We start from the raw sequence: 12719 nt of genomic DNA on the forward strand, positions 1-12719 counted from the left end.
TTGTTTCTTTAACTGAGAACTAAACTCAGGACCTTGCTCTTGTCAGGCAGGCACGATGCCACTGAGCTATATCCCCGGCCCATGAAAGCCAAATTGGGAAGAGACCTCCTGGTCCTTGCTGTGGTCCACAAGGAGTTATGCAGCAGCGCCTTAGGGGGTGCCCGGCGCCACCACAGCGTTTTATTGTTTTACAAGCGGGAATCCAGTTCTGAGCTTCCTCCTGGATCCCCTGAAGAGAATGTCTGGTTTTCCAGCCAGGAGGTTGCCGCGTCATTGCTCTTGGGAGACGTGACCCTCTTGTCCCTTGGTCAGGAAAGCTGTGGACATAATTTGAGAAATGAGCCATCTGAGGGACTGAACAGGCCTTACGTCTGTGGTCCAGCCATTTCATCATCATCTCTGCAGTCACATTTGGGGAAAGTTCAGCCTAACACTATCATGGTCATTAAGAAAAACAAGAGGAGGATCAGTACTGTGGACAGTTCAAATATTGGGTTAGAGATCATATGTTAGAGGCAACCTTCGGTTTAATGCAATGTTATCATGCAAGACACTGATATTTACTCCCAGGAAGACCTTCTCTAACACATCCCACACTCACTCAGACATCACTAAGTCATAAGTTTGGTAAAGGTTGTAACTATGGACTTGGGGGTGTCCGTGGGTGGACATCACAAAAGTATATGACCAGTTGCACAAATTTGCCGAGATACTCGGAAAAATTCATTTATGTTTTAAAATTATTTTTGGTACATTTTATTGGTACATTTTAGAGATACATAGTAATAACACCCATCATAGGGAACACCCTCATATGTCTTGATTCTTCTTTTTTTCCCATTCCCATCCCTTGGACCCCTCTTCCCCTCATTTACAAAAGCTTTGTTTCCACTTATTCCTTCTATTCTCTTTTTCCTTTTTCCTTTATGTTTTTGTGAGTGCACGTGTGTATGTGCATGCATGTGTGTGTATGCATGCATGCATGTGTGTGTGTATGATTGCATTTCTCCTAGGGATAAGGTTAATTGCTTTCCCTGCATCTCAGAGGACCTTTGGAAGTCATAAATATTAAGAACCATTAATAGAATGTTGGAGTCCAAAGAGACTTCAGAAATATCTGGCCTGGTGCTTTTCAAAGAGTTTTGCTATAGTCAAATGCTGATGCGTATGTGATTCAACTGTAATGCTTGTCCAAGTGCAGATTCCTGAGCCTCTCCTCCACAGGGGCTCATTTGGTAGATTTTAGAGTTGGGCGCAGGGTCTTGCTTTTTAGTAACTCCAGCGATCATGAGGCGCATGCATGAGCTGAAGTTCACGCTCTGAATGCTCAGTGGAGTGAAGAGAAATGAGGAACTGGGACGGCCGAGGCAGAGTGTGGGTGGAATCACAGTCCCTTTAAGCCGGAGCGGGTCACTGTTGTTCTGCTCCGCGCATTAGGCTTCCGTGGCACGTCCCATTGGAATGGAAGTGGATAAGATAACTTGGAAATCACGGTCCCGATTCCATACCCTTGCATTACAGAACGAAAAGCTGAGGCCAAAGAGATAAAATGCCTCTGTCAATGTCACATTTGTTGCTAGTGTCCAGGTTGAACAAAGTCCCTGATTTTTTATCCAGGCCTGACATTTCCATCATGGCAGATTCTCCTTAAAGCTGGACTTTGGGGTTTTTAACACCAAACCTTTATTCACATATTGACTGGGAAGACAAATACACAAGGAAGCTTGCCTGCCCAGGAACATTTCAGCTATGATGAAATGGTGATCAGGAGACGTGGCTGGGTGGATAAAAGCATCCAAGGAGACCGGAGGCCGTGAGAGTGAACATACCTTTCCTGTCTGGTGCCAGCCTCACCTCCCAAGAGACACTGCCTTCCAACATGGTCCCAAGAAAATAACCTGGGCCACCCTGTGAGTTCTTTGTTTATCTATAAATAGGACTCTTTGCTTTGCTTTGAGTTGTGTTTGGTAATTAATGGCTTCAAGGCGATTCTTCAGACTTGACTTTTGGATTTCCAGCATGGTATAGAATTTCAGTTCAGTTTAATAGCAGTGGAGAGAAGACTTAGAAATGTTCAAGGAAGCGTAGAATTGTATTCATTTAGGAAGATGAATGTCAAAACTTTTCAAAGCCCAAAGTACATTTGGGTGGTGATGTCAGTTAACCAGGATAGCTCGAGTTGTAAATCCAGTCTGAAATGTTTTCCACCCCCCTCAAAGTATCTGTTGCTGCTGAATTTTGACTTATGAAAACAATTTCTTTTCTTTGTTCTCAGTTTCCATCTTGGATCTTGGCTAGTTGTGACGACTAGGAATTTCAAGGTTGGCTCACAAAAGAATAAACCTTTTTCTTTTTTAAGTCTTCAGAAACTGAACATGAAACATGAAGAAATGCTATTCACCCAGGTTACAGATAGTCGGCCTCTGAATCAAACAGAATTGCAGTTCATACAGTTTTTCACAATGACTATTTACATTCAGAGTCCTGGCCTGAAGCCTTACAGGACCCTGATCCGCCTCATTCATCAAAGGAAGATTCCGCTGCAACCACTCTTTGGTGCCAAGTACTGTACATCTATTGTCACAGAGGTTCCCGCGTGGAGGTCCTAGCGTGGACATTTCCAGCCAGCTCTGACGTCTCAGGGTTTACCCAGGCCTGGAGGATAGGTTTCCTCATGGGCTATTTCTAGTTGGGAAAGAAAAACCCAAACAGCGGTGTGCATGCTGCAGAAAGATTTCTTCTAGAGGAGATTAAGTTGGGTGTATGGATGTGTGAGGAGGATGAGTCTGTCAGGGAGAGCAAAGTGTGGACTTACTCCATTCTGGAACAGTTGTAAGGAGCTTCCCTTCTGGAGCAGGGCCAGCAGCTGGTGCATCTGTGATGCCTAGGTAATGCCTCTGGCTCTTCCAGGTGGACTCTCTACTTTTCAACTCTGTTCTGAACCTCAGAGTTGACCTTAGGCTCCTTTTTCCTTGTCCTTTAGTTAGATTCAGTGGAATTTACATGAGTCCAGCAGGAGGGAAGAATAGAATTACCGTACTACTGCTCTGCTTCCCTCTGGGTCTTAGGGCTTAGTGTTTCTCCTGCAGTAAAGGCCTTCACTGGGTCAGCTTCCTCTCCCATCCAACCCGCTGTGTCTTCTTTTCCCTTCTGGCTATGTCTTATCTTTTCAGGCCCCCGGTGGTCCTGGGTCACTTGCCTTGGGGTAACGCGAGGCTGCTTGGTGTTTTCCCATATGCTGTTCACAACTCTGCAAGTGATTCTTTTCTTAAACTTGCCTTAATTTTCCATGTGTTTCCTGGTAGAACCCTGGTGCTATAAATGTGAAACAATAAATTGGTGAAATGAACATGGTCATCAACTGTTTGATGAGAAACTGACTAACTGAGCAGGAGGAAGCTTTTTTCTGGAGGCTGTGTAGGCTCCAGAATTGGTATTAGTACATGATTTCTTGGATCTAGACATTACTGTTAGAAGTTGATGGAGCACATTACACTCTGTCCGGCCCTTGTCTCTTTAGATAAACTGATTTGTCTCTGTAGATAATAAACTGGTTTGCTCAAATAAAACATTGTGAATACAAATACCAGACCCCTCAGATAACACTCCTCTGTTTTCAGAACTTACTTTCCCGTGGTACTTGGTTCCCAATTTGTTTGATTCTCCAGTGTCCTTCACCTTTTCTTCTGCCCAACCATGGAAGTGTAGTTTTTATTCTTACCCTTTGTTTAAGGACAGTTTCCATGGGTATCCTTATTGACGTGGGTACCTCTCCAGGACGCAGTAGTAGGTATTAATAGTTAATGTTTGTGGCATCATCCTTTGGCTGTGTATTCTGATAAATTCTCTATGTTCATAATATCATATAATCAATATGACCACAGTTTGATATAGGTATTATCCTTATCCCCATTTTATAGATGAAGGATCCGAGCCCTGGAAGTTGCAGGACTGGTAAGCAGCAGGCTGGTGAGTTTGCTTTACCTTCAGACTCTGCACAGCATGGCTATGGGAGGAAAAGCTGAGGCCCCTTGCATCCTACTGGCCAAGCTTGGACCTGAGCAGACACCTCTGAAGGCATCTGCACCTGCAATACACTGAATATCATCAGGGTTGTGGGAAAGTAGCTATGTCCTTATTTAAATCCTTTAATTCTTACAGATTTAAAGAACTCTGTTTATTCTAAATGTGAATACAGCTTTATACAAACATGAAAAGCTTAGGAACAGTGCTGTTATTTATAGCAAAGCCTGAAATCAATACTGTATATGTATATGAGCAGGGTATTAGTCAGGATTCCCCAGTAACACAGAATCAATAGCATGTGTATGTGTGTGTGTGTGTGTGTGTGTGTGTGTGTGTGTATGTGCTCATGCCTGTGTATGTGTGTGTGTGCTCATGCCTGTGTGTGTGCTCATGCCTGTGTGTGTGTGTATGTGTGTGTGTGTACACAGAAGTCTATTTTAAAGAATTGTCTTACATGATTATGGAGGTTAGCAAGTGCAAAAACTGCAGAGGAGGCTGGTAGACCAGAGACCCAAAGAGTCAATCCTGTGGTTCAAGTTCTAAAGCCATCTGCCACAGCATCTTCTTTTGCTTAGGAAAGCTCAGTTTCGTGTTCTACTCAAGCCATTGTCTGATTGCATGAGTCTCACCCACATTATGGTGGGAGATTTATTTACTTCAATCTCATCCATTTAAATGTTAATCTCACCCCAAAATACCCTCCCAGAGACATCCCAGCATAATGTCTCTGGGAAGCAATTTCTGGACATCATGAATCAATCAAACTGACATGTGAATTCACCACTGCACATAGGTGGAAGGAGTCTGAAAAATAACTCAATTGGGAGAAGCTGGGCCTACGCAGTCATATAAATCGCCCCTCTTCACCATGAGGGAGAAGGGCAGAGCCGGCTGCAGGAGCACTAGTCAAGCAGGAAAGCATGAGCTCGCATGCTGGGAGTGAATCTCTGGGCTGCATCCTGAAGTCTGTGTTTCACTAGCTTGCAACCACAACTCCTCTCATGCTCTAGGAGAGTCCAGTGGTCTGCAGTGACAGCAGTCAGGATCTCTTATTGACCAATGTCTGAGTCCGTGCCTGGCAAAGAATAATTTGACATTGTAAAGACTTGCTAGACTGTGTCTCCATCAAAGATCAGATCTCTTAAATCATGTGCTTATCCATTTATTCCCTCTTTAACTAATTCATTAAAGTCATGTTTATTGAGAGAAGGCCAAAAGCCAATAACTTTTCTAGCTTCTGGAAATGTAGCATTGGATACAATGCCTTTAGTTTGGGTGTTTTTTGAAGTGTATTGCCCTAGAGTCAAGATGATTATAAATCAATAGTTCTTCAAATCATGATTGTATTATAACGGCAATAAATAAATTAAAAAATATGCTAGGAACAATGAGAGACTATAACAAGTAAAACCAGACATTGAGGGCTGATTGTCAAACTTATTTCCTTCTACTCCTAGGAACAGAAATAGTCTAATTTTCATCAGTTGAATGCAGTAATATAATGGAAGTGCAATCAATACAATGTGAGTGGGAATAATTCCATTGAAATTGAGAAATGGAAATACCATTTCTCAAGTAGCTCACAAAACTCTGTTCTTGTATGGTTTGAAACAGATGAATATGATGAACCTTGAAGCTATATGTTGAAAATGACCAAGTCTCACATTTAAGCAGCCTGAGTCTCTGAATTTCCACACAGAAGACCACCTATCCAACACTGGCACTTGACTGCTACAGGTAGAAAATTAATTCATATTGGGTTTAGACACAGTCATGCTGTTATTTGTGTATTCTGAAGCTAGAATTACTAAAACTAATATAGAAAATAGTTTTGAAGTTACTATTCCTAGAAGATTGAAATGCCAAGCCTTCTATGCTGAACACTTAAAACAGGAGACACTGACCTATCAGTAATGTGTTAGGTGGCCAGGAACCAAAGTGTAGGTCTGTGCTGTGAGTTGGGCCAAATATTTGCCTCTGAGAGCTGGAAGGCAAAGGTATGCCTGTTGTGTATATCATTTTGGTCCTTAAATGGGATGACCTTGTACCTCAGGGAATATTGGGTAATGTTTGGAGACATCTTTTTTACTACACATGGTCGGCATGCCATCACAGTCACCTAATGGGTGGAAGACAAGCATAAGATAAGCATCTTACAATGCACAAGATTGACACCAGCTGATATATGTTTGTCTGATCTAAAAATGTCATTGGTACTGGGTCTGACACACTTTGTTTGAATGGATGTAATTAGAAAAACTTAGATTAATTATATAAACTAGTTTTCATTTCTACCTTTTATAAAGATATTGCTAGAACACAAAGATAATGCAGAAATAAACAGACAGTCCATATGCAGTAAGATAATATTAAGAATTTTGGATCCTCTTAAAAGCCCTACTTCAAGATCCTAAATGTAATATATAAAATCTAAAGAGGCTTTGTATGGTAGTGGCTCCTTTGGAGCCTTGGGGTAAAGCTTGAGTGAAAGGTATAAATAGATTTCTTCTATTTATTTAAGAGAGATTAACTGGGAGCTAGGAGGCAATGACCCACATGAGAATTTCATTTCGGAAAGAATTTGGGGTATGGTCACTAGTTCATGGAAGTGACTAAAATCTAGATAGGAAGCCAATGAAGTGGTCAACCAAGAATTTTCAGGAAAGATGTTGTCAAAGAAATTTTGTTTATTAGAGAAATTAGTGTTATCTTACTGAATAGTTTCTTATTACTAGTGAATCAAGAATAAAGAAATAATCAAAAAGTTAATGGTGTAGAGCACTGTGTAGTACCTGACGCAGGAACTGAATGAGAACCAGGGCAATTGAGATACATACAGTAAATTAAGGGAGCATCATGAGAGAGGAGGCTGGTAGGGAAGGATGAGGTCATACAGGACTTAGAGGTTATGGTGAGAATTTTGATAACTTGTGCTGTATAAGGATTTGTTCATATCATTTAAGCTGTCTATTTGTTGGCATACAGTTGCATTTTGTAATCATTCTTTTTTTTCTTCATAATTTTAATGTGATCCCACTGCCTTTCAACCTTCATAGCTCCTGGTGCAAAATCATCTGTTAGACATATTGAGATTCCCTTGAACAGGATGAATCACATTTGTCTTTTAGTTTTCTAGTTACTGTCTTTGTCTTTGACACAGACACACACCCAAAAGGAGGATTATGTAAAGATGTAGGGAGACAGCAGCCTTCCGTACTCCAGGAAAGAGTTTCAAAAGACAAATCCATGCTAATACCTTGAACTTTGATGTGTACCCTCTAGGACTGTGAGAACGTAAATTTGTGTTATGACACCCATAGCAAGGACTAAAATATTCCTGAAAACAGTCCAGGAAGGCTAACGCAAGCCATGACAGGGTTCTCCTAATTTAATTCCCTTTTCTGGGTCATATTTTTTCCTGTGGGTTATGGTTGATACATTGTGTCAACTTGAAGAGTTTAAAAGCTTAACTAACCCAGCAATTCTACATTTTGGGGTAAAAACTACATGCCCTTACCCCCCTAGGGTCTTGTTCATTGTGTCCATTTGAGAAGTTTAATAGTTCAATTCCATGATTCAGCAGGGAGCCAGGGTCCTTACTTTGTAAACATCCTCAGCTTGCAGAAGAGGAGGGCAGAGAGATGGTGTGGGTGTAAGTGGGTAGCCCACACACAATATAAGGGAGGAAAAGAGGATTGTTCTCTCCCCTTTTGCTCTTGCTGCTTTTGCTGTCTTCTGCCACCTTGAACTGTTGCCCCTGTGGCATGTCACTCTGCTTTGGAGAGATCTGATTATGGACTGAAACTTCCAAAAACTGAGAGCTAAATAAACCTTTCCTTCCTTACTTTGGTGTGTTGGGTATTTTATCTCTGCAACAAGACAAAAGTAACCAAGAAACTCTGTAAAGTGTTCTGTGAGTCATATAAACTAAATATGTGAAGATTAGCAAAGAAAACCAGAACTCTTATTATTGTTAAACTTACTTTTTTATTTTAAAGAACTGTCCACTTTTAAGGCCACTATTAGCAGATAAAGACTTTACAAAATATGCCTTTTTTCTTGTCCTTTAAAAATACATATTTTAAAGGAGATACTTTCATAATACTGTTTAACTTAACTTGGCAAATAGTCACTCACCCAGAATATTATTGATGGCTCATGCAAGTAGCAAATAACTCTTGATTTGCTTTTATATCCTAGCAAATAAATTAGTTTCTTTACACTTTTTGTCTCATTAATTTGAAGCATTGTGCATTGGCTCTCAGTTTTTATAATAAAACACATTGAGAAAAGAAAGTATGGCAAAGAATTGAGTCATACCCAGTTCTGTCACTAAATGGCTCTGATGTCTTGGGTTGGCTTTTCTTGGTTAGCTAACTTCTTTGTAATAGTGTATTAATCTCATCATTGACTCACTTGGTCATTTATCCATAATTCCATAAATGAACAGACTTTGTGTACTTTATACATGGTAGGCATTATACTAGATATTGGTGACTACAGAACAATAAAACTAGCTAGGGTCTGTATTGTTGTGGAGCTTAAATATTAGTGAAGGTAGATATTTATCCAAGAACTACAGAAATAAGTACAAAACCACAACTGTGCTACCTCCTGCAAGGAGACACCATAGTACTTTGAAAGCATATGGAAGGGGATTTGACCTAATCAAGGAGGTGTTTGAAGGGCTGTCTCCCCCAGGAAATGATAATTGAATTGAGATCTGACAAAAGAAAGGTGCTAACGAGGTGCTAAAAGAAAGGTGCTTCTGGGAGGATTGAAGAAAAGGGCAAGGGACGTGAGATGTGGAATTATTATCTTACTTCCATTATTATTTAGTAAGTGTAGAGACCTAGTTAGTGTTTTTTTTTTTTCATCTAGTCATATAATGAAGTTTCATCTAATCTATAATGGAGTTGTTATATATCTCATGGTAATTTAAGTGTATCACCTCATAATTCCTTATCAGAAATAAATGATTCTAAACTTTAAGTTGACATATTCACCAAAAAATCAATTGCCAGCTGTCACATTCCTGAGAAGAATTCATAAAAATCTACTTACGATGGCTGTTTTACATTTTATTGCTGTTTCTTATTTTTTACCTACATTAAACAGTAATTCTGGTAGGTTCTGTGTTTTGCATGTTAATTCTGAATTATAGAACTCTTTGTGCATGTTCTTTCATGTACCTAGGAAAGAGGTAATTCTTTCCAGCTTAATCCTCCTCACCTTAAAGCCCCTCTAATAATGGACTTTATTTTGAAGGCTTCTGACCAGTATATGCATACTTCTAAAATTGACCATCTAAGCTCAGTAGGCACCATTCAACAACAAACTAGCCAATTCTCTAACATGGAGAAATTATGTAAAAACTGCGCAAATATAATAAAACCTTATTTCTCCCTCTTGGCAGGGCTTAAAGAAATATTCCCCGAGTCTGCCTTCACATAACATGGCTTCTTTCCCATCTAACCTGATACTAAGTCAGCGTGATTGGTCAATCTCCTTTCACTGATAACAAACTGAACCTGCATTTGAATTGGGGTAGGTAGGCTAATTTTGCATTTGGCCATGGCAGTGCCAATACACCAATTTTCTACAAAACTTTCCAGTACCTGGAAACTCTGGGCTATGCTGTAAAGCTCAAGGTTATGAATGTTCATAGAATGTTGGTAATTCCTTTCCCACCATTCCCCAAATGGACATAAAGCTTAAATGATTTTATTCGTTATTCCTTTTATAAAGTACTTGTGTATGTATATTTGTAAGGCAGGGATACCAAAGAGCTAGATTTCAGATCACTCCAAGGCAGCCTAATAGGGCATCCTCTAAAACAGAGAACGTACTGAGACTTTCAATTGGTAAGCAATTCTAAAACACATAATTTAGTGGGACTTTTGATCTGTCTAATTTTGAAGCAAATGTTTGACAGGGTAACATGGCTGGAGTGAAGTAGAAGCCTAACCTCAGACATAGTGGCTTAATTTTAGCAATTACTAAAGTCTACATTGTAGGCTCATAAGGTTGGAATGTTTGGAAAAAATGAAAACATAGGTGAAAGTCTACTTGTGTTGAGGAAAGAGGGACTTTAAGATCAATAAACAGCACTTAGCTGAAACCACTAATGAGCTACACAACATACTGTAGAAATCACAAGTTTATTTTGCTTTTGTGAGACGTTGGAATAACTTGTGGCTAAAGCTGTCAGCACGCTAGACTGCAGTCTCATGGTGGCCTCTGGTTTTCCTGCCATTTCAGACGCGTAGAGGTCCAAGAGCAGGGTGGAAGCCCAGCCGTGTGAAATGCGCAGTTCACCAGCTCTGGGGCAGCAAGACAGCTTAAGATGCACCGACTGAAAGCATCAAAGAAGAACTGTGTGAAAACTAACTTCTTGTCATTCTTTCACATTCGCCACACCACATTTTAAAGAAAAATATACCTCTTGCAAAGCTGCCTCTTTGAAAATGTGGAACACAGAACTTCACCCTGATCTCTCACCCCACCCCGTATTCTTTTATAAAATCATGATTATATTTAAGAAGAATTTTTACATGTGTATGGCAGAGAGATGTGAGGGGTAGGAGGAGACAAAATAGAATAAAGAAAACTTATTTTTATTCTTCTGTCTGGAACTCATTGAAGAGTGGTGTAGTGACGGGGGTTCTTTGCTCTCTGTGCTCTAAGCGCCATCATCCTTAGCTCTACACGTGGAACAATATGAGTGCCCTCTGGTGGACAAAATGTCATTTTTTTGTTTTACATGTATGGACTGAACATGGGTGAGTACGGAGAAAATAAGTCTTATGTTTCAAATATCCTCCTTGGACTTCTGAAATCCCTGGAAAATTAATTCCTGATGTTATAGGGTAGTGACAGCCGGAAATAGTTCCATAAAATGAAAGGATGAAAGGCAAGCAGAAGTGGCACCCCTGGTCCTATTTTGCATCCACACAGTGTCTTGGAACTGAACAGGATTCAGAACCTGAACAGCGAACTCACCTGTTGAAGGGGAAGGCCAGCAACCCTACTTCTTAACCATCAGTGCGGAGACTAGAAATTCTCTCATTAAGAATGAGACATAAATGGTTCAACTTGGGTACTAGCGAAGCATGTAAAGATCTGTGACTATTGGTATTCAGTGGCTAAAAGTCTTTCAAAAGAAAGAAAGAAAGGATGAAAGAAAGGAAAAAAGGAAAGAGCCATCCAGCCACACATATTTTATTTCATCCCCAAATAATGTGGATGACCAAAGCCAATGCAGTCCTTTGCCATGAGGGCTCATAAAGTGTGTCTTCCCATTGTTTATGCAGACATTGTTTATTTTCTCTGTTGCAGGATCATGCTGTAAATTTTGAAAGCAGACTATCTAGTTCGTATCTTGAATCTCCTTCAATTTTTATTTACCAGACAGACAGCAATCTGATTTAAAGTTCCAGATGGACACAGCTCTTCCTATGGACAGCGGTACACTCAGAAATGTTGGCAGTGAGTGGTAGTGCTTTGTGACATTTGCCAGAGTTTATAACACAACATCACTAAATGTGTCATTATGACGAGGTGCTTGCATTTGAGTCTTGCAAACTGACCCAAGGCAACTTGAGCATGCCACTATATAAACTTTAAGTTATTGTTTTTTGTAACATTAAAAATTTGGGCCATGAAGATACATTATTTGTGTAATAAAAAAAAGCTCAAATAAAAGTTATTTGCAAAGTTGACCCCCACTGAAGAAGTTATTTATAATTTTATGTGTGTTATTCTCTGTAATTTATATATTATCTATGTTTAATGCTCTCGGCAATGTTGCGAAGCTCACTATGTCACTGGAACCCTCTAAAATCCCTGCGAAATGAGACAGAACAAATACATTACCCCTTGACATGGAAGGAATATGGCTACTGAGGAGACAGCAGAAATTTATACAGCGGACTCTAGAATTCTAGTTTTATTGTTAAATCATTTATTTCATTGTTTTCCATAGGTTCAACCCAAATCTCCGATTTTTAGACACATTTATACTTTTCTTTCATTCTGTAGAGTGAGTGGTGTTCACCATCATTTGCACAGAATTTCTGGTGCTAAATCATCAAACTACTTTTAACATCACAAAGCAGTCTCTAGAATGATTGCAAAACCACTGATATCCCAGCTCCCAAAGACAGAAAGTAAGAGTAGTATCCGATTACATTTTCTACCTAATCCTTCCATGTATTTCATCCTTTTGTTCGCTCAACCAGATGTTGAAATCTTTGACAACTTTTGTTTCTGTCAATGGTCCATACATCCTTTAGCTTAAGGAATCATGTGCCTAGCATGAATACTTCAAGACCATCCCAAAGCACTGAGTCCTGTGAGAGTCAGCAGCTTAGGATGGTGGAAAGAGAAAAGACACTTGACTCAAGATATCTTCATTTGAAAGCTGACCACGTGAATTTATCACATCATTGAATCTCTCTAGTCCTCTGCTTCCTTTTCTGAAATATAAATGCCTGTCTTGTTGGAAATTTTGAGAATACGTAGTGAGTTGGTGTTGCTTAAATGTTTATCAAAATGTCTGGCATATTTTAAAATCTTGATAAATGGTGGTAGTAGTAGCAATAATAACATTCAACAGTTAAACTGATTTAAATAAAATTAAATTTAATAATGATAATCATTCAAATTCTTAGCCTAATATCTGGTTTTGCATA

The 12719-nt window shown here is 39.7% G+C and overlaps 1 long non-coding RNA gene across 1 annotated transcript; it reads left to right on the top strand.

Annotated features, from left to right (window-relative positions):
- The first annotated feature begins 3918 nt into the window (after positions 1–3918).
- Positions 3919–10514, top strand: LOC102018722. The gene is made up of 4 exons (XR_263625.2): positions 3919–3969; positions 5484–5549; positions 5641–5763; positions 10288–10514. It is a non-coding gene; the product is annotated as an uncharacterized LOC102018722 (long non-coding RNA).
- The last annotated feature ends 2205 nt before the right edge of the window (positions 10515–12719 follow it).

This window comes from Chinchilla lanigera, unplaced genomic scaffold, assembly GCF_000276665.1.
Source record: "Chinchilla lanigera isolate Chin_1 unplaced genomic scaffold, ChiLan1.0 scaffold00075, whole genome shotgun sequence".
Classification (NCBI taxonomy): domain Eukaryota; kingdom Metazoa; phylum Chordata; class Mammalia; order Rodentia; family Chinchillidae; genus Chinchilla; species Chinchilla lanigera.